Genomic DNA, 22,707 nt, shown 5'->3' with positions numbered 1-22,707 from the left:
CAGAGTTACTGGGGAAAAAAGAAGCTATACTATTTTACCTGAGAGATGTTAATTACAGGAAATTAGTTAAATTCTTTAAATTTTAGGAGTTAGAAGGCTAATAAAATGGAATACTGGGGTAACAGAAAGATAACTTTAAGAAACATCTATCATTCTAGAGCTCAATAACCCTATGAAATTATCAGAACCTAAAAGACCAAGACTTCTTGATATTGTTGATGTGTGGAATATTAAAAAAAAAAAATCAAAGCCATAGAAACAGAGTAGAAAAGGGGTTACCAGGGAGAAGTTGGTAAAAGGGTACAAACTTTTAGCAGTAAGATGAAAAAGATCTGAGGATAAAATACACACACACATATATGTGGTTAGATAGCACATATGTTGTATTTCACATATAACTACTTTACAAAAATATCTGAACTGCAAAACCAATAAAATTTAATAATTATTTTCAAAAAATCTCAGTTGATTATGAGTTTTAGATCACAGCCTCCTAAAACACTATCCATTTCTTAAATACTCTTGACTAAGCTAATTTTGTTAAAACAGAAACTCAATTTGATTTTGACAATTTTTTCTACGAATAGAACAAATATATCATCATTATTTAGGAATCAGTAGAATAAGTACATAACTTGTAAAACTATGGAAATTTGTTGCCACATGGAAAAATTAATAAAATTATTTGAAAAATTAAGCTAGCAAAACAAAGCAATATATATTTAAAAAAATGAGTCAGTGAATACTAGAGGAAATTGATTTTTATCAAGTAGTTTTGGGGGGAGGCACCCAAAAATGCTGTGGTCTCAGAGTTGTTCAGTAATTAGCATGGTAGAGAAATTAATACAGACTTTAATATGTGTCTCATGAACAAAACGTTGCTTTATAGGTCTGTTTGTGTTGTGGGAATACATATGTGGGAAAAAAAATTTCAAATGCAGAGACTGTATCTGTGTGTTTTAATTTAAATCTCTGGTTTCTTTCTCCTCTCATTTGATCTAGTATCTAGTAGAAGCACTTCATAATCAGATTTCTGACCAATCAATGCAAAGCAGCAAGAGAAACTGGCCACTTATAGGCTAATGATACATATTAGAGGAAAGAGAAATGTAAAAGAGAAACTGAAAGAAGAAAAATTAGAATTAAAAAAAGAAACAAAAAAAAAGGAAAGAAGGAAGAGAAGTAGAAAAAAAGAAAGTGAAAAGTGTTGGGGTTTTTTTTTTTTTTTTTTGCTTTGCAAGTTAATTTGTGACAAGTGATGTCTATATAATTGACTGATAACTCAGAGGTAGAGTAGATTGGCAGAAGTGATTATAAACTCTAGAGACTGTGCTCCTTTGGGTTAATCTTGTCCCACAGCTATTTCTTTAGAGAAAAAATCTAAAGAGACTTGCTTGAGGATATTCTCACAATAGAAACCAATCCCTTTTGCTACAATTGAGCTAGGAGTTAGTAGGTAAATCTTTCTTTACATATTATTCTGGAGGAAAGAGAGATGGGGGCTAGGGATATGTGTAATCTGTAATTAACTGATGTTAAAATAATTTAACTTTGTGCCAGTGGCTAATATTCTTATTTTGGAAGAATTTGAATTTAAATACCAAAACCATTATTAAATATTTCCACTGGTTGGAAACATACCATTGAAGTTAAAGTCATCAAAAATTACATAGGTATTAATAAAAACAAGTTGAACTTTCCACAGTGCATCATATATGCTTATCACTAAACTTCAAGTCTGAAAGGAAAGGATATCTTTGTTTAAGCATTTTACTGTGAATTTCTCTAATCATTTATTTTGATTGAATGCTTATTTGTTTCAAAAATTTAAAACTTTCTTCAAGAAAATAAGACAGGCATAAAGATTTTCCTTTTATCCTCTCATCATAATTAGATGTAGACCATTGTCTTAACCTGATATACGGAACATTTTATAAAGTTTTTTCAAAAGTAGTCACATTTTAAATAATTACTGAAGATTAAGGTCCCAGATATTTAATATTTCTATGATTCTATGTCTCAGTATTATTTAATTTTATTTTGATGAGCTAAATCATTTCAATATTGCCTGATAGGCTTTATATTTTGTCTCTGCATTTAGCATTTTACATTGGAAAAAATATAGAATAAGCCAAGTCATTGAAATTAATTGGCGAGAAAAAATGTAGTCTGATCTGTATTGTGGTAAGTAAAATAGGAAGACTTGTTAGTAACAAACATGCTTAAAGTAAACATATAAGCATTCATTTTTTATTCAGTTTTGAAAAATTATAAACACCTTATAATTTAATGGAAAGCAGGACAAAGAGAATAGTGTTAAAATTTTGACTATATCACCTTTTTTTTTTCTTAAACTTTCATATAATCACCCTAAGCCTCAGAATATGCAGAATTTTAAAAAGATAACAGTAATAAGAATAAAACAAATAAGTAATGGTTGTTATCTATTCCCAAACCTGTCTATGGATTGTCTTAAACACCAAGGATTATGCTCCTTTTTAATAGTAAGATTAGAAGATATTGTCCTATATAATATGAAAATCATTACAAATGTTCATATTAATGCAGAACTAGTAGAGTTGCTAGCTATGTGGACTTAATAAGATAATGCTATTAGGGTATAATGGTTTTCAAACTGATTATCTAATGAATATTTTCCAAGCTCTATAAAATTAGGAGGTAGATGATATATTTCACTCTATCATATTTTTCATACGTACATTACTTACTATCAATTGTAATTCTTATAGTATTAATTAGTTTTGTTCAAAAGTAAAAGCCTTTCTTTTTTCTTTCTATCCACCTCAATTCTCTGAATGTTCACTTTTTGATTAAAAGTATAACTGGATAAAAAGCATAGATACCACAAAAAGCAGACTTGAGTGATTCCTGACTGTTCCTAAATAATCTCTGATTTCTTTCCTAATTCTTCCTAGATTTAGAGTAGTATGTTTCTTATTTCTTTTCCTCAGTGCTACTTTTTGGAATGCCTTAAGTGCAGGCCAAACTGGTAGCTTTATATTAGGGGAAGACTAGTGAGAGGGAATAAGTAAAATAGCCATTTCAGAGCATCTTCTTAGTCAGCTACCTTCTCCTCTGTCTTAGCTCAAATGAAAGTAGTGACTAACATGCTAAGTATGTTAGCATGGCCTATGAGGTATACTATTACTCATTTTCAATGTTATATTTTAGTTTAAATTAATTTTGTATTTTATTACACCCTCAAAATTTACATGAATATCTTTATCTATTAATTATTGTTCTGCTGTGTTGTTTTGTAAAAAATAACTAATTAAATGTAGGGATCATTGGCCATATATTTCCATATGACAGATAAAGAATTAGAGTAAGCCATGTATACATTTGTTGACCACTAGTTAATGCACTAGTAGGAATTATTTCAGTGGTAAACATGGTATGGTTAGTAGGAAATTACTCCGAAGTGCCTGGGAAGTAGAGATCATATAGCAGAGTTATGGTCTATGGACCTTTTGGTTCAGGGGGGAAGATACCTGGCAGTCATTTAAAGGATTCACAAAATATATGTATATATATGTATGTGTATACACACATACATATGTACACACACACACATTAAACTCTTAAGATAAAAAAGGAGTTAGCCAGGCAAAGAAGGTGGAGAATAGTTTTACAGGGATAGAAAGCAGTAATACCAAGCTCTGAGAGGCTAGAGAAAGAACATCAGCATTATGTAATTGAGGAGATCTCTGTGGGAACATGCAGGAAAGTAGCTGTGAGAAAAGGGGGTGAACACATGTAAATAGTTTGCATTTTAGTCTCAATTTTATGGTTTACAACGCTTTTCTTGCTTTCGCAAAAAGCTGTAATTGATGCTAGTTGGCAAGGGCAATCGGGTTTTAGATATTCTAAAGCAGTCAAGGAAGAGGTTACACACCTGCCAGATGAGTTTTTTGCAAAGAAACATACCAAATCAGTATCTATTAATGTCATTATGTTACATGCCTATTTTATATTGCTAAGGAATTTAAAAAGTAATTCATAGATTTTAGGAGTTCTCCTGTGGTGCAGCAGGATATGGTGTTGTCCATGCAGCAGCTTGGGTTGCTACTGTAGCACAGGTTTGATACTTGGCCCAGAAACTTCACATGCCTTCAGGCATGACCACTATCAAAAGAAAACAGCAAAAAAAAAAAGTAATTCACAAGTTTTTAAAAAAGAGTGATATAAACAATATCTAGCAACTGAAGATACTCAGTACAGAAGTTATTTGACACCTGAGTATATCTTCTCTGAAAGTAGAGTAAAGAAAGAGAACTTCAAGAGGCCAAGGTCGTTGGAGAGTATCTATCCCGACATTAATGACCACCACTTTTAGGGAGAGAACATTAAGCTATTTACAGAGGCAGAGTAGTGAAGTAGAATACAGGCGGCATGAACTCAGGAGTTAATTTGCTGGGATCAGATGAAGCTTTGCAAATGACTACCAGTGAGACCTAGGGCATTTAAACTCTGTCATCTTTTCTATAAAACAAAGATAATAATACATATACATCTTAGAATTATTGTGATAATCAGATTAATTGACATCTACCAAAACATCAAACAGCCTGTGAAGTACAGGCAGAAAACTTGGGTTTTAATTGCTACTACTATTTCTGGATCTGAGGATGAATAGAGTAGATTAGGCAGGCTTGCTTTAAAAGTGTTTATTGGACAATGATGGAAGATAATATAAGAAAGGAAATATATATATATACATTTTGCTGTACAGCAGAAATTGGCAAAACATTGTAAATCGACTATACTTTCATTTTAAAAGTAAAAGAATAAAATTTTTTATTGTATATCATCCCTGGCTAATGACTTTTGTGTTTAAATATTTAAATACATGTATATTAAATCCTTGTGGAATGAGCAATTGAGTATATAAATAAGATCACCCTATAATTTATTACCCAAACTGGAACATTTTTTATAGTAAAAGTTAATGTTTGAAATAATTAGGGGCGAAAAATGGTAACACTAGGGCTATCTTCAATAACTAGGGAACTCTACCTACAAAACCAGGTCTGATCTTACATTTGTTTCTCTAAGACAAATTCCTTGATCACATTATTTTTTTGTAAACTTTTACGTGAAGTTTTGACAGTAATGACAATAATGATTGATGATATTATGCAGTTCTTTGTTCTTTAGTACATATTACATGTTTTATTCCCAATAATAACCCCATAAAGCAGGTAATACTTTTAAAATACCATTGCTTCACAGTTGAGGAAATTGACACATGATAAATATAAATAAATTTATCCAAAGTGAGGTTCACTCAGCTAATTAGCATCAAAGCCAAGATTCCAATACTGGCAGTTTGATGTTATAGCCCACATTCTTAAAGGGTATGCCATAGGCTCTTGAATGATTTTATCAGGAGTGTGACACAATAATATTTATGTTTTGGAAAGCTAATCCAGTTCTAGGGTAGAAAAAAACTTGACGGATAAAGAATTAATATAGAGAGAAGGATTACAAGTTTGTTAAAGTAATTATGGCAGGTCTAGAGTAGATGTGTGGAGAGATAGGGAGGAAGTAGAATTAATTTGGATTTAGATACTGATTACACACTGGTGGAGAAGAAGAGAGAAGAGAGTGGGTTTGGACCCTTAAAACCCCTTCTGAAAATGTGTATATGGTAATACCATCTATTCACTGATTATTAAGTAATAGGTGTTTTTCTCTGTTCCCCCAAAGTGTGTAAACTTTGATTTAGTAATATATAGCCAAAGAAATGAATGTCCTTATAATCACAACTATTGCAGAAAGAAGATATTTTAAATTAATCAATTTTGAGGCTTCAGATTTTAAAATATGCTAAAAATAATATAAAAATTTGAAACTTGAATAATTATGTAACAGTTGCTTTTCACTTGCTTGATTATATATTGCTCTGTTACATAAATAAAGACATTTTAAGGATAAATTAAGAGACATGTTTTCAAAAGTTCTGTAATAATCATTTCCTTAATGCATTTTCTGAATACATTTACTTTTAAATAAAAATAAAATATTTATTTAAAAAAAACCTTTCAGGATTCCAGTTTATTTTAGCAGCCACTGATAAAGCATTTCAAATTTTAAATTCAATTGCAGGGCCATTCCTTTTCTTGAGGAGATTTAAAAACCTGGTTTTAGGGTTTGAATTGAGTCTCTTCCAATGTCATATTCCTAACTCTTGAATGTAATCTCATTACAGAACAAGGTTCTGCAGAAATAACATTGTAGCAGATGTAATTAGTTAAAATTAGGTCATTAAAATGGGCCATAATCCTATGTGACTAGTGTCCTTATATAAAGGGGAGATTAGGAGACAGACAGATATACATAAGGAGAATCATGTGAAGATGAAGCTATACATGGAGCTGATACTTCTACAAGGCAAGGAACACAAAAGATTGCCAGCAAATCACCAGAAGCTATCAGAGAGGCATGGAACACACACTCCCACAGAGCCCTCAGAACAAAGCAATCCTGCTGCTACTTGATCTCAGCCCTCTAACCTCCAGAGCTGTGAGACAATACACGTCTCTGATTTATTCTACCCAGTTTGTTATGGCAGGCCTCGCAAACTATTCATTCACTATGTATCTTTAATACATTTATACACATTTCAAAAACAGTAGTCAACATTTATTCTAATCTCCTCTAAATTACAAATTGTGACATTGCGTCTCTTTTTCATGTACATAAAAGCCAAATGAAATATTGCATTATTAGTATAAGACTAAGTTTCAGGCTGAATATTACAATGCTTTTCTTTTTTTTTTTTTTGCCTTTTCTAGGGCCACTCGCATGGCATATGGAGGTTCCCAGGCTAGGGGTCTAATGGAGCTGTACCTGCCGGCCTATGCCATAGCCACAGCAACACCAGATCCGAGCCGCGTCTGCAACCTACACCACAGCTCATGGCAACGGTGGATCATTAACCCACTGAGACCTCATGGTTCCTAGTCGGATTTGTTAACCACTGAGCTGCAATGGGAACTCCTACAATGCTTTTCAAATGTTAAAAGTTAAAAACCTGAAACTTCCTTGGGATAATCCACTATTATTAAGGCAGTGATAACTAAATAGCCATGTGACCTTGAAGCAAAAACTTAACACTTCTGGGTCTCAATTTTCTTATAATTTATAACATAGTCTTTAATTAAAGATCTCTATGAATTTTTTAATTATAAATTCTATGCTTTCTAATTTTTTTAGGGAACTCGACATGTTATGAATTTAGATATACTCAGTAAACTATTCCAGTACTTCTTAACCAAATGTGCCTATGAATTATTTGGAATTCTTGTTACAATGAAGATTTTTAGTCACTAAATCTGGTGTGCCCTGAGATTATGCATTTCCAACAAGCTCCTAGGTGATACTCATTCTGCTGGTTCTGCACCATATTTGTGTAGCAAAGGGCTTTAATGTCCCATGGCGATCAGATGAATTTTAATGTCTACTTCACTAAGGCTGTCATCATTAATGACATTAGCATCAAGGTTTTCATTTTTTAAAAAACCCTAAAATGAAAATTCTTTGATCTAATTATTTATACTTATGCTAATTATGAAATAATAAAACACAACAAACAACAATTGTTAATCACTTATTGTCTATTTCTTATGTCCTAAGCAGATAAAGCAGGATGAAGTTAGAATAGCTGTTGCCAAAGTGGTTATGCTGGAATCCAACTCCATTTCAGTTCTGAATATCACCTCCTGATTCATTGCATTGACTGCCATCCTGTATGCATACATAGTGTAGTGTGCATGTATTTGTGTGTGCTCATATCCACATATGAGCATATATGAGTGTGCATGTATATATCCTCTGAAACCATGTTAGATACCACAGGCAATTTCAATGTTTAGGAACTCTTTTTGCCTTAGTTACCCATCTTTGACTTCAATGAGTTTACCCATGTCTATCCCTGTTTAATTTCTTTCTATTTTGACTTCAGCCTCTGATTTCATAATGCTTCCTAGTGTTTCAATAATTCCAGATTTTCAACTAGGCACTATAGTCAGTTAAATTCCATTCTTTATAACAATTGTAAATTGCTAAATCCCTTGGCTTCTCTATACTTGATATCAGGCCAATCTAGGTTTTGCAGTCCATTCTCTATAATTCTTCATCTATTATTTCCACTCTTTTACATAACCATCCTAAAGATGTGTCATCAAACACAATCTCCTTGGATCCATTTCAGATTCAAGTATCATAAACATAAAGAATATATTAATTATTCTGTTTATCTGTTTCTCATTTCAAAAGTTTTGAGTTTTCAAGTAAAAGATATACCAAATAAAGAATAATATAGAACCCAAAGGTTATTTTAAAACGCAAGAAATATGAAGGAATTTTTCCAAAATTTGGCACTTGATTAAAATTCCAAATTTGTATTATATAAATATGACAATGGGTAACCTTGCAACTACACTTTCACATTATAGAACCACATTATGGAACCACCATATCTGAGGTACCAGATTTAGTTACTATTACCGCCACATATCTGGAAATTTAAATAAGACCATCAAGTTTCAATACAACAATGAAAATGAGCAAAGTATTGGTATGATCAATAGCAAGGGTAATCCTTCAAAAATAATGTTGAGCAATGTAAGTGAGACAGAAAATTGTCTGTACTATGTGACTGCATTTTTAATGTTCATAAGCAATACATACTAACCTGTGATTTTGGAATTCAGGATAGCACTTACCTTTATGGGCACAGTGTATGGGAGAAAGTGCAGATGCCACTCTACTTTGGAAAACGTCTTGGAGCTGTGTTCTTCTGTCTGGTGTACTTTCCTGTGTGAATGCAGTTTCAATTAAAAGTCATTTCAAAAAAGGGGAAACAATTGACTATTACAAAATTTATAAGTTGGTAATAGTGCTAGCTTGTTATTTTCTAAAACTTTTTAAATACTTGAATATTTCACACTAAAATATTAAACAAAACTATATCACATTGGCCTCATTTTGTCTTGTGCCATATTTGTCAATATAATGTTAAGGTAGACGGAGATGATAAGTAATATATAATTGAATAACCAGATATTCATTGTGGTATTTTGAAGGGAAATGATTCTTAATCTCCTTGCTGAGCATCTCTAAACAAAGTCCATCTAGTTAGAAAAGTTTGCACCCTTACTGAATGTAACTCTAACTGCTGGTCTCTACCTTATGTCTCTCCTCTGATTGACAGGATGGACTCTAGGTGCACTTAAAATACAGCAGTGTCCTCTCAGGCTAAGAAACCATTTGAGTATTGAATCATCATTCTAAACTATCTTCTACTCTGCCATTGTGTTTGCTACTTCTATTGCTACTTATAAACTCAGTTTTTATTCTTTCTTCTTATCTTGTTCATTACCTACAGCCTTCCACTTGCTTTATATAAAAATTTTATTGTCACTTTCCTCCTCTTCCTTCTTTACTCCTCTTTCTCTATCACACTGTCTGATTGCATGATAATAGTCATTCAAACACTTTTCTGGGTGAACTAAGTACAGTGTTGGAGTATATGCTTTATTACATCTAACTACTTTGTCCTTTTTTCTCCCACATATGACATTAATGTCAAATTCTGCCTCTCCCTCCTTTCTTTCTGAATCTAGTATTTTTTTCTTCTTTTTAATATGAAGAAAGTAAAATTTGGAACCCTATGTATGTAGATGTGTTTGTATTGTGTGGGGTGGGGGTTAACTAATATCGCCAATAGCTGATATTTTAAAGAGTATGAATTATATTCAGATGAAATTAATAATCTAGTTGATGAAGTAATGATAACTTATGGTATATACTGCAGACTTGCAAAGGGAAGAGTACAGGTAGAGATTTAGTACACGTAATTTATTTTTCAAATATCAAACTTGAATTAATTTCAGTCTTCAAATGAATCATTTTTTCCAAACTTATACAAATACAAGCAATTTGGAATTTAAAAAAATATTAATCATCTTGTTAAAAACAGAAATACAAGAGTTCCTATTGTGGCTCAGCAGTGATGAACCAGACTAGTATCCATGAGGAGTCTGATTCAATCTCTGGCCTCACTCAGTGAGTTAAGGGTCTGGCATTGCTATGAGCTATAGTGTACATGACAGAAATGGCTCAGATATGTCACTGCTGTGGTTGTGGTAAAGATATACCAGATGCAGCTATAATTCAACCTCTAGACTTGGAACTTTGCAGCCCTAAAAAAAAAAAATCAGAAATACATAATTACTAACTTTAACTTTTCCCAAACTGTTTAGTAATTTCAGAAATACTTCTCAATAAATATTGTGATGTTTCTTCCTTTCTTAGTCTGAATATACATTTTTAGACAGTCCTTGAGCTTCTTTTTTAAATTACCTCAGTGGTTGTTTTGAGATCTAAATGTGAATGTGTCTTAAAATAATTTATATTGTGCCTAATATACAATAAGAGCTCTGAAAGAAATATTTATATTTTCTTGCCTATTACTATAATTGTTGTTATATAAGTTGGCTAGAATTATTTTTGTTCCTACTATGAGCTAGGAACATACCCTTAAAAAAATCAGTCAGTGACAGTTTGCATCCCACTAATGCTGATCTTTGGAGAGTAGGTCCATGACTTAAGGCAAAAAGACACTGGATGTATCTGGGACATCTTATTGTTGCCAGAAAGCAAGTATGCTTTTAACAACATCAAGAGAGTTCTAAATGCCTGAAGAAACTGCTTAAATATATCTATGTATTTTAGTCTTTGCAAACAGGAAAGGGTGTTAATTATTGCTAAAGCTAGCAATTGCTTAAAAAAGTAACATGCCAGGACCTGCAGCTTCCATCATTATTGGAAAACACGTATCATCATCTATGCAGAAAGAAGTAGAGAGAGTTCACTAATTAGTTCAAAACTAATAAAAAATAACCAAGTGCCTATGTTAGGGAACTGTTAACCAAAACCACCTGCTTGGCCAGGCATTGTAATAACCTGTTGCCTGAGTTGTCTCAAAACAGGAGCAGGAGTCCCGATAAGGAACACAGTGGTGCTGCCACTGAAGACTAACCAGAAGGAGTAAGAGGGGCCAAATGGGAGGGAGAAGATGCCATCTCATAATACATCTTGTAAAACTAATCTGAAGAATTCAGGAGGGACCAAAGGGAGGGAGGAAATGCCAACCTTCCAGAAACTCTCATGCTGGTATCCATCTTGGCTGAGAGGTAGAAAGATCCTGAGTCAGACCAAATATGGGCACAAGCAAGATGACTGGCCAGAGACATCCTGGAAACTAACCCAATTACTATAAACCTTAGACTTTGAGCTATAGGGCAGAACAGTTCTCCTGGGTTTCCTTTCCCTGCTGCTCTACAACCAGGTGCCCCTTCCCAATAAAGTCTTTTGCTTTGCCAGCATGTGTGTCTCTCATCATTCATTTCTAAGTGTTAGACAAGAGCCCATCTTTATGCCCTGGGTTACTGGCTCCCACTCCAGTAACACTTAGAAGTAAGGTTACTCCACAGATAAGACCAATTCCCTAACAGAGCCTACATGATACATCTAATTATAAGAAAGCATTAAAAAAACAGATCAGGGTAATACATCATAAATATAGCACAATAGATCAGGTACTACTATGAATGCAAATATATAAACCTTAGTTTTGGGAAAGAACTATGTTTCAGATATTAAAAATCCATAAATAAGTCTAAAATATTATAGATCATCACATAAAAGTGAAACTATATTTAAAAAAATATCTCATGACTAGTATTTGGAGTTAATTCATAAGATTAATGTATTCACCAAGAAAATAAGCATAACTTACTATGCACAAAAGCCACTTGACTATGAAATAATCTATTAAAAGTATAGTCTAGTTAGTCAGAAGAGGCTTCTTTGAAAAAGGGATATTATTATTTTTCAATTGTTTTCTTCACATTTGTGAAAAAAAATTTCTCCACTCTCAAACAATTCAGAGTAGTGCTGAATGGTGGGGGAAAAAAAAGATCTAGATCTCAATATTTTTCATCACCATTAAACATTTATCAAGTACATTGTTAACTGCCAAGCTGCTGAAATGTTTGATTGCTATATGGAAAATTTCAATCACTTGACTCCACTTGCAAGCTCCCTTTAAGGACAATATCATACCTGCAAACCCTGTTGAGCCAGACAGCTTAAGCAAAGTTTTTCTATCAGGTGAATTTGCAACTTTGGCCATAGCTTATTGTTTGAAAGTGAATTGCAATTAATTTAAGTGAAGCTCTAGAGTTGTAGAAATTACTGCAATATAGATTGAAATAACTAAATGTATAGAAAAATTAGAGGAGTTCCCACTGTGGTGCAGTGGGTTATGATCTGGCACAGTGGGTTAATGATCTGGTCCATCTCTATCACATTGCTGGTTTAATCCTCGGCCTGGTGCAGTGGGTTAAAGATCCAGTGTTGCCATAGCTGTAGCACAGATCGCAAATGCTGCCCAGTACAGATTCAATCCCTGGCTTTGGAAATTCCATATGCTTTGGCTATAGCCAGAAAAAGGGGAAAAAACAATTTAAATCATGATAGAAATTAGGAGAATCAAAGATTTTAATTCAAATAACCTTGGTTTCAGTGAAGAATACCCTCTTTTTATAGTAAATACAAGTAGATACAGCATTCCTGAATTTTTGAAAAACAAAAGGAAAAGAGCATTTTGCTGAAAGTAATAAATAACACAGATAAAAAGGAGGACATATTGTAAGAGCAAGATCTTAAATGTAGCAATACGTGTAGATGAAGAACACAGATACAGTTTTCTGAAGCAAGACAGGCATTTCCACTTGGTAAGTAGACTTTATAAAGGAGATGTGACAGTGACAATATACAAAGAATGTTTACATGCTATGACCTAAAGTTAAAGTTTCAGTCTTTGAATAGTACTTGAATTTACTTTCTAATCTTTAGCAAATTCAGACATCTCACTCTGAAAGCTCCACATTTTACATTCTTTCTTTCCTCAAGAATGTCTATTCAGATCATCTGTATATTTTTCCTTGTGTCCATTATTTAAGGCCTAGATCAGATACTGTTATATTCATGACTGTTTCTGAAAAGTCCCAGCCATTAATCTTTATTAGTACTTTGATCTACAATTTTTGATGGGTATTGCAAAATGTAAGCTTATTGAGAGGAAAGGTTTTTTTCTATTTTGTTTTAATTTGTTTGGTTTGTTTTGTTTTCCCACAGCATGTGGAAATTCCCGGGCCAGGGACTGAACCCAAGACACTGCAGTGACCCAAGCCATTGCAGTGACACGATCCTTTACCCACTGCTTCACAAAAGAACACTGAGAGGAAAAGTTTATTTATTGTGTTGTCTCCAATATTTAAGATCGTAGATAAATATTTTACATGTATTTTGTTCATTTGATGATTAAATAAATTTGTGAATATTAAAATATTTATTAAAATTAAATTGACTGTAACATTAAATTACATATGAATCTAAATTAATATTTTAAAGAAATTCAATGTGAAATTATTTAAAAGTGAATAAATTAGTTATTAGAGAACAGATGTTAAATTTTCTGGTAGGGATTCATATTTTGCTGATACAAGTAGTCTAAGATATTTGGCACAATAATTAAGATTCTGAATGGTCACAAAGAAACACACTCAACTAAAATTAGATTTAAGGAGTTCCCAATGGGGTTCAGCAGAAACGAATCCTACTAGGAGCCATGAGGTTGTGGGTTCGATCACTGGCCTCGCTCAGTGCGTTAAGGATCTGGTGTTGCCATGAGCTGTGATATACGTTGCAGATGCGGCTCAGATCCTGTGTTGCTGTGGCTGTGGCATAGGGCAGCAGTTGTAGCTCTGATTTTACCCCTAGCCTGGGAACCTCCATAGGCCATGGGTGCGGCCCTAAAAAGCAAATAAATAAATTAATTAAAAACAATAAACAAAAAATATATACATTTAGATTTAAGATCAGGAGTAAACTATGATAATAACTATATAATTTTCAAAAAACAGCAACTATTTTCATTTTGAAATATTTTCATTAAAACAGTGACATCTGCTGATTGGTAAATAAAAAAATCTATAATGTTGATTAAGTTGGCATGATATGCAAAATATTATACGTGTGTGTGTGTGTGTGTGTGTGTGTGTGTGTGTGCATGAGCGTGTATATATACACACATGCATGATATACCTGTGGGTATATTTGTTTATGTGTGTTGGCCAAATAATGCCCCACCTTGAAGATGTCCGCATCCTCATCCTTGGAACAAGTTAGTCACATGACAAAAGGAATTTTGCATTTAAATAAAATTTTCAAATCAGCTGACTTCTAAATAGGTTATCTTGGATTTTCCATGGTCCCTAGGTAACCACAAGGGTCCTTAAAATATGGTAGAGAGAGGCAGAAGAGTCAGTCTGAGAGATGCTACAGAAGAGCTGGCAGAGGGCAGATGAAGCTGCAAGGGAGGTCAGTGAAATGTGAAGTATAAAAGGACCCGACACACCTTTGCAGTTCTGATATGAAGAGGCCTGTCAAGAAGGGAACACAAGCAGCCTCCAGAAACAGAATGTCCCTCAGCCAAAGGCAAGTAAGGAAACAGGACTTCAGCCATACAATTGCATAGAATGGAAATCTATCAGTAATCTGAATTATCCTGGAATCAGTTTCTTCTTCACACCTTCCACAAAGGAACACAGCCCTATGGATCCCTTGATTTCAGTTTTGGGAGACTCAAAGCTGAGTCTCAGCTTGAGTTCGCTGTACTTTTAAAAATTGAGATACTAAAAGGGTGTGGTTTTAGCCACTAAGCTTGTAGAAATTTATTACAGCATCAATGGAAAACATCTTTTAGATTTAGACACAAATATTTTTAGACAGTTTATAAATACAGCTACAACATTACTAATCTCCAGTTTCTTATCATGAATGTTAAATTTCAAATATTGTAGGAATCTATGACTGCCTAAGTCAGAATACCTGATATGAGCTTTGGAAAATTGTGCACATACTTTACAAAAGGTGAAAAATAGAAATCTAAACATAAGTGTTAAGAAAGCCTTGGAAAGATTGTTGACTGTCACATAAAAATGCTGATTATTTTGGAATTTTAATTTATATATTATAAAAGAATAGTCATATACTTGTTCTGCTAAGATGTCAAATCATAGGCTGAAGTGACAAATATCTTTGAACAAAATCTAGGCATCATCTACTCATTTCTTCAAGACTGCTTTTTTCTCCTTTTTATTTTATTCTTCTCCATATTACCCCTAAGTCAGTAAGTACTTTTTTTTTCTTATTCATCATCCCAACTTGGTTTTTATTAGCTGTTTTTGAATTTTACATGTTTAAAATTTCATGTACAAATGTTTGAGTTTTTTCCTGCAAAGGTACTATAAAATATAAAAATAAATAATACATATAGCAGTCTGTTTAAAAAAGAACGCTTTTATTGCGTGGTGAGATCAGAAAATGTTCAGTAAATGCTGACTTCTGCTGTTTCAGCATATTTAAGATCAAGTCAGGAAGAACCATACATTTCAGCCTAAACTGAGCTTAAAAGGAAAGAGAATTATTTAAGGCACAGCTGTCGGAATAACTCCTCTTTCCAGTATAAAAGGATAGCAAATTGTTGTCAGTCAATAGGTTTTATAAAATGAATACACTGTCCAGAGAAATAGGACTTGTCAGTGGTGATATTCTTAGGCCACCATTGTCAGTGAGTTTTCCTAACATTTGGCATTCACCGCAATGGGTTTGCTATTACCATGAAATCATTACTCTAAATTAAAAACATGATTCCTAGAACATATGATATACTGAAAAATATTTGTGAATAAAGAAGAGATCAGTTTTTCATAAATTCATTTAAGGGAAAAAAGAGAACAACAAAGTCTTAGAGAAAAATACTTTGTTGAATCATTCTAATCTGCAACTCTCTAAAATTGCTGTGTTTTAAGCATGCAATTCACTGTAGTGGAAGAAAACAAGTCTATTGTAATCTATGTTTGTATCTCCTTGATTTAACGCCCTTGATCTATATTAAAACAACCCTAAACCTTTTGAATGCTTTATGTGAGAAATTTTTCTGCAAATGTGCCTATATTTGATTGCCACATTAGATAGACTGTGAAACACCCATATATTTGAGTTGCCATCAGAAGTCTTTGGAAGTTTACATCTTCCAAATGTCCCAATGACTTCAGGTGTGTTTGTCATTCTGAAAAGCAATCTTTCTGTCATTATTTAGTGCTTGAGAATGAATATTCAGCTAATGTAATCAAGCATACTTGGATACATGAATTCTGTAAGCAAAGTGGTCTTCAAACCCTTGCTGCTACTGCTGCTTTGTTTTAATGTTTTCAAGCTTCTCCATTCACATCCACACCCTCTGTGATACGTGATGAGATATAGATTTTATGGACCAAGATATCACGTAGTGATATCATAGAGATATATGAGGTAATAAGAGTTAAAAAATAGAGGATTTGACCTAGTCTTAAGAGTCTTAAAAATTATCCATGAGAAAGCCATGGCTGGTTGTATAAAGGTATAAAACGTGAGTAAAAGTTTATTAGGCAAAGTGAAGAGAACCCAAGTTAAGATGCTAGACGTGTGAGATCTAGTGGAGAGACAAGGTAGCATCAGGAACATGGCTGAAGCATAAAGGGTGCTTGATAAGGTAGAATGAGAGCTCCATACAGGCTTTTATGAAACTTTCTGATGACTTTGTAGGAAAAGAAAATAAAAACAGTCTAAGCATTTGACAAAATATGAGTGGCCTACTTAGGCTTATAATGGTGACATACTGCTTACCTGGGCAAACCACTGACCTGGAGAGTAGGAATTTCTCTCTCATTACCTGTCATTACTGATATTTCACAATAATCCTCATTTATCCTCCTTTCTCCCTTCCTTGTGGCCATTGTGGTGATAGCTCGGAGATTGTCATATATATTAGTTTTCTATACTGTAACAAACTACCACAAAATTAGTGGCTTGAAATAATATATACACATTATCTTAGAGCTTTGGGTCAGTGCTCAGGCTTAGGTGTGTGTTACGTGCAGAGGATCTCAAATGACCATAATGCAGGTGTTTTCAGGTGCAGCTTTTTTTTTTTTTTGTCATTTTAGGGCCACACTGGTGGCATATGGAGGTCCCCAGGCTAGGGGTTGAATCAGAGCTGTAGCCACTGGCCTATGCCACAGCCACAGCAACTCTGTGGGATCTGAGCCTCATCTATGACCTACACCACAGCTCCCGGCAACACTGGATCCTTAACTGAGCAAGGCCAGGAATCAAATCTGTGTCCTCATGGATACTGGTCAGATTTGTTTCCTCTGAGCCACCATGGGAACTCCTGTTCTGTTGTCTTATCTGGATGGCTGACTAGGAAAGATTTTGTTTTTTTGGCAGTTGGCAGCATTCAGTTCATTGTGATTTTAAGATTCATGGCATCTTTCTTCCGGTCAACAGATGAAGAGGGCAGGTCTAGAAAAAGCCTGCTAGCAAGACAGAATCTTATTTAAAGCAACCTAATTATGAAATTGGTGTTCCACCTCCTTTGCCACAGTATTTGTTAGAAGTAAGTCATAGTTCTGTCCAAACTTTGGGGTGGCATTGGGAGATGGTGATTATACAAGAGTATTAACACCAAGAGCTGGAGATCATGGGGCCATCTTGAAGTCTGTGTGCCATGCTCTTGCTTTCTGTTTTAGTCTTTGGATACACTTTCCTTCCCTGGGGGAATATCTGTATCTTGATTCACTGCCCTGACTGTGTACTAGATGAACGGTGCACTTTCATTGTCACTTGTCTTCTGGCTTTATCCTCCTATTTTTAGTATGAAATATTTTCATGACTCATAGTCATAACACCAGAGACTTACCAGAGTTTAATGTTTGGATAAGCTGGAGCTGAAACTGAAACAGACTTTTGTACAGAATTGCCCTATGAAGATGTTGGATCAACTTTCTTTTTGCAAAATACACACTTAGTTATTTTATTGATGATATAACAAAACAAAACCAAGGATAATTTACTTAAAGCAGAAATGAAATGATTATGTTTTATTTTGTTTTGTTTTGTTCACCAAAATATTTCTGCACTGGCAAGACTGCCCCAGGTCATAGTTAATAGTAAACACACACTTAACAAATGCCTGACCACATGCATACAATGACTAACAGAATAAATGGGTGAATCATTCTGGTTAATATGCCTTCAAGTGGGAAAGCATGATATCAACAACTATGCTGCTCAAAAGAATGATCATTTCAGGTTCGCAGGCTAAAGGTCATGCCATTTAAAGTGTAATACCCTTGAAAGATAATCAATGTTTTCTCTGGACATGTGTTGCACTAGTAAATTACTGAATGCATTTTCTTTTCAGAAACAAATGCCCATTTAACATCTCTTTTGTTCTTTCCAAACAATAATTTTAAAATAGAAATTATTTCTTAGCATAAAGTTGGACATATCTTAACTAATTTGAGAATAGTTCACAAAACACTCCTATCAAGACTCTATTAATTTGCCAAATAGTTCCCATACTTATACTTTTCTCTAGTATTACATTATTTAGGGCAACATTTGAGAAATCTACTCCCTAGAGCCATTCAAATTGCATTAATTTGTAAAAAAAATAACACTGACTTAATAAACATATTACAAAATGAAACTAAATATTTATAAACCACAAAAATGCCATGATTAAGTACAATGAATAAACCATTGATTTATCCTCTCATATTATGAAGTTGTTATAAATAATTTTCAGGTTGACTTAATTTTTCTTTCTTGGATTTTTTTTCCTCATCAATGTTCACATGAGAGACTACGTATAAAAGGAACTTTCCTGTCACTTTTTTTTATAACAGTGGAAAACAATCAAATAGCATGAAAGTAGTGTTAGTGAGATGATTTACAATCCTTTTAATGCTGCAGTTGATCCCTAAACCATTATTGACATTCATCATCGTTTTCTTAAACCACTCATTCTAAACCCCCAGCTAGTAACTGCCCTAGTTTAAGTAGTTAACCAGTTGGGGTGACCTAGACTCTAATCTATAAAGGATCAGGGATTCTATGTTATAGGTTGAGTTCTTTAGAAAAGAAGTTAAGAAACTTGGGGTCCTGGATTTATATTAAGGATCAATACTTGTGAAAGAAAGAAGGAGGATTAAGCAGAGAGAGAACACCATGAAGGCCTGATAAAGTCACGGCCTATCCAGCAGTGAGTTCTGGGGCAAAGGTTGCCTGCTGGAATTATTATCTGTCAGGACAAATTGGTCAGATCTGTATGTCATTCATGCCTTTGCCATCAGATGAAGGTTTCCCTTGGAAGCGAAGAACCTCTGGAAAAGTGATTACACACATGAGCCAGCACCAAAGGAACGGACAGCTAAAGGCTATCCATAGACAGCACTTATTAAAACCAGACAGAACATCCTCCTTAAAGGGAGAAATGTATGCCACAACTACATACCTACCATACACAGATTCCTATATTCATAGCAGGACATGGTTGCTGTATGACCATTTACAATTACAACCAGCAAGAGAAAGTCGAGTGGATCACTTGTATATAAAACATACTTTTCTTCATCCACTATTTAGTGGTAGCCCTACATCTTCATGATGGTCAGCATGGTAACTCACTGCCAGTTTCTTGAATGTGGAGGCTGAAATGTGAAGGTATTATAAATAGAGGATTGACTGAGAAATATCTGAATAGAGTAGAATTGGGATGGTGACACAGGGAAGATCTGAATGACTCCAGTATGTCAAAATCCCAGATGTCCCTCATGGTGGGTGAAACAGCTCTTTTCTGCCTGATGAAGTTTTTGTTGTCTTTTGTGGGGAATAACTTCACTAAAATGTCTAGATTTAGAATTAGGCCCAGTTTTTTTTTTTGTTTTTTTTTTGGATAGTTGATTGCAAAATCAAATACAGCAAAAATGTACCCCAAATCCAAAACTTGATGGATAGATATGATATACAGATATCTAGTTATCATCTAACTATCTATGCATCTATAATGGTCAATATAATTAGAACAGTTATATGTGGGAATAAATACTAACTATATTATATACCAAGAAAGGAAAATGTGACTTTTCTGAGCTTAACATTATGATATATATAATAATTAATCTTACTCACATGTTTAGGGGAGGAAATATTTTTTCCCTCTACTCTCCTAGGTTCTCCAGATAGGATCCTACAAATCAGATTGACAAAAGACAAATTAACAATATACAAAGAATTTATTAACTCATGCAATGCTCATCAGCAGAGAAAAATCTCAATGATTAAAAACTAAAACAGGTGGTTGTGACATGGGCTTAAAATAGCATCTTAGGTAAGTAAAATCAATTTATAGAGCAGGACAAGATAAAAGAAAAGGGGATTTAGGCTTTTAGGAATAGCAAACTGTGGGAAGTTAAATATATAGGGAAACCAGGAACTATATCTAGTCACTATGATGGAGCATGGTAATGTGAGAAAAAAAGAATCTATACATGTATGTGTAACTGGGTCAGCATGCTGTACAGTAGAAAATTGATAGAACACTGTAAACCAGCTATAAAGAAAAAAAATCATTACATAAAGAAATATATAGGGAAACCAATAGAAGATAAGGGCCAGTTAGTAAGTTTTGTTTGTGTAGACTTCTTTTCAGTTCCATCCTTTATCCGGTTATAAGGATACCTCCATCCTGGCCTAGGATATGGGGGAGGGACAACTTCACAGCAGAATTTATATTCTCAGTTCAGGCAGATAGGGGGAGGCAGAGAGTTCATCCTGTGTCTGCTTCTCATTTACCTTCAACTCAAAATAATTCTTATATTAAAGTGACATATTTTGCAGATCTTGCTCTGAACCCCTTCACATACCTCTTGCCTATTGAGTTGAGATCCCAGTCATGCCTTGAGACAGAACCCACTACATAATTTGTAGAACCCAGTACAAAATTAAAATATGAAGGCATCTTGCTTAAAAAGTAGGAAAACTGTTCTGTTGTGAGCACTAAAATATAAAGCTTTTCCCTTTCTTTGTGGACTGTCTATTAACTTGTAGTGTTTTTTTTTTTTGGTTGGTTGTTTTTTTGTTTTGTTTTGTTTTTTGCTATTTGAAATTTGAAATTATTAGCATGGATTTTACAGTTTATTTTTATATTGTGAAATGTTAGCTTTAAATGAAAATATAAGAACACTTAACTCATGCAGAATCTTTGAAATTTGTATTTCATAGCTCATCATGCATATACATTTCATTTTCACAGAATAATGGATATACTCTACAATACTAACTCAACTGCTTTTATTTCATTTCTTGACAGTTACACATTCCACATTCTCTGCCTTTGGATGGATACTAAATTTCCCTTTTCTTTTATGACATCATTTTCAGTGTGAGTGCTTGGCAACCACAGGGTAGTAACACAGGTAAGGAAGAAAGGGATAAGGCTCTATAATCATTCCTATTTTTTAAAATGTCATTGCTTTTTTTTTCTGCATTTGAATTAAATTCTACTTTGAACAGAAATCATGACCTCTTTGCTTATTTAATCAGCGATGTAGGAAGCTTACCTTATACTTCCTTTGAATCTTGTTGATTCTCACGGATTGTGGGTCACCTGGAATGTTGTGCTCAAGGACCACCAAAAATATTATATGCAAATGGGGAGACAGGATCAGAGAATATGAATATCATACATGCATAATTTGCTAACGTGCATACTGCTTGTTTCTTGGGCAGCAGAACATTATACCAGTTGTGAGTGCCTTCTAAATTCATGTCCCTGTGTGATTACACAGGTTAAGTGTTCCTGAAGTTCATCCTGTCTTGGCATGATATATAAGAAGAGGTTTAAAGACTTAGGATAATAGAACACTGTCATGCTTATATCCCACAAAATATGTAGCATCACACATATATTCAAATATAGATTAGATAAAACACTTTGATTCATTAGGAGAAATACACTAGGGAAATATATTTTTGGGGATTGTACCTGTATTTCCTAAAAATCACTTTAGTGGATCTTTTCCACATGTTAATGATAAAAAGAGAGATTCTACTATTTGAACAGGGTCTAATAGAGAAAGAAATTAATTAAAAAAGAAGAGAAGAAAGTTTTAGGTATAGGTATCAGGTCAGAAATGTATTCAGAAATTTCTGATCTAGTAGCTTATTGATCATCCATTCTCTAGGAATGAATTAGGTGTGTAATTTACCTGTAAACCAAAATAAACAAGACTACGGAAAACTCAAATAGGAAAATTAGAGTAACATTCCCTAGGATTACGGATAAAGGCCCTTTCTTTTATGCCAAATAAATCTCAACTCTCTATTATGCTCTATTAGAGGAAACGAACCAAAAAAAATCTCTGTTTATGGAAGCAGAGGTTATGATACAATAATTAACCTTTGAAAATAGGGTCAGTGTATGAGAATTTGATGGCATACAAGAGAAACCCCCTAAGGAGAAGGCTTTTAAAATCAACTGGACAGGAGTTCCATTGTGGCTTAGTGGTAATGAACCTGAATATACCCATGAGGACATGGGTTTTATCCCTGGCCCTGCTCAATGATTTACCGATCTGGTGTTGCAGTGTAGGTCACAGATGCGGCTTGGATCCTATGTTGCTGTGACTGTGGTATAGGCTGGCAGCTGTAGCTCCGATTAGA

The 22,707-nt window shown here is 33.9% G+C and overlaps 1 long non-coding RNA gene across 1 annotated transcript; it reads right to left on the bottom strand.

The window, feature by feature from the left end:
• Positions 1,994-22,579, bottom strand: LOC110256458. The gene is made up of 4 exons (XR_002337970.1): positions 21,606-22,579; positions 20,176-20,233; positions 8,751-8,841; positions 1,994-4,146 (listed from the first exon to the last, which is right to left on the bottom strand). It is a non-coding gene; the product is annotated as an uncharacterized LOC110256458 (long non-coding RNA).

This window comes from Sus scrofa, chromosome 13 (genome assembly GCF_000003025.6).
Source record: "Sus scrofa isolate TJ Tabasco breed Duroc chromosome 13, Sscrofa11.1, whole genome shotgun sequence".
Taxonomy (NCBI): Eukaryota; Metazoa; Chordata; class Mammalia; order Artiodactyla; family Suidae; genus Sus; species Sus scrofa.
The sequence above is the reverse complement of the archived record's forward strand: the minus strand, read 5'-3'. Positions and strand labels throughout refer to the sequence as shown.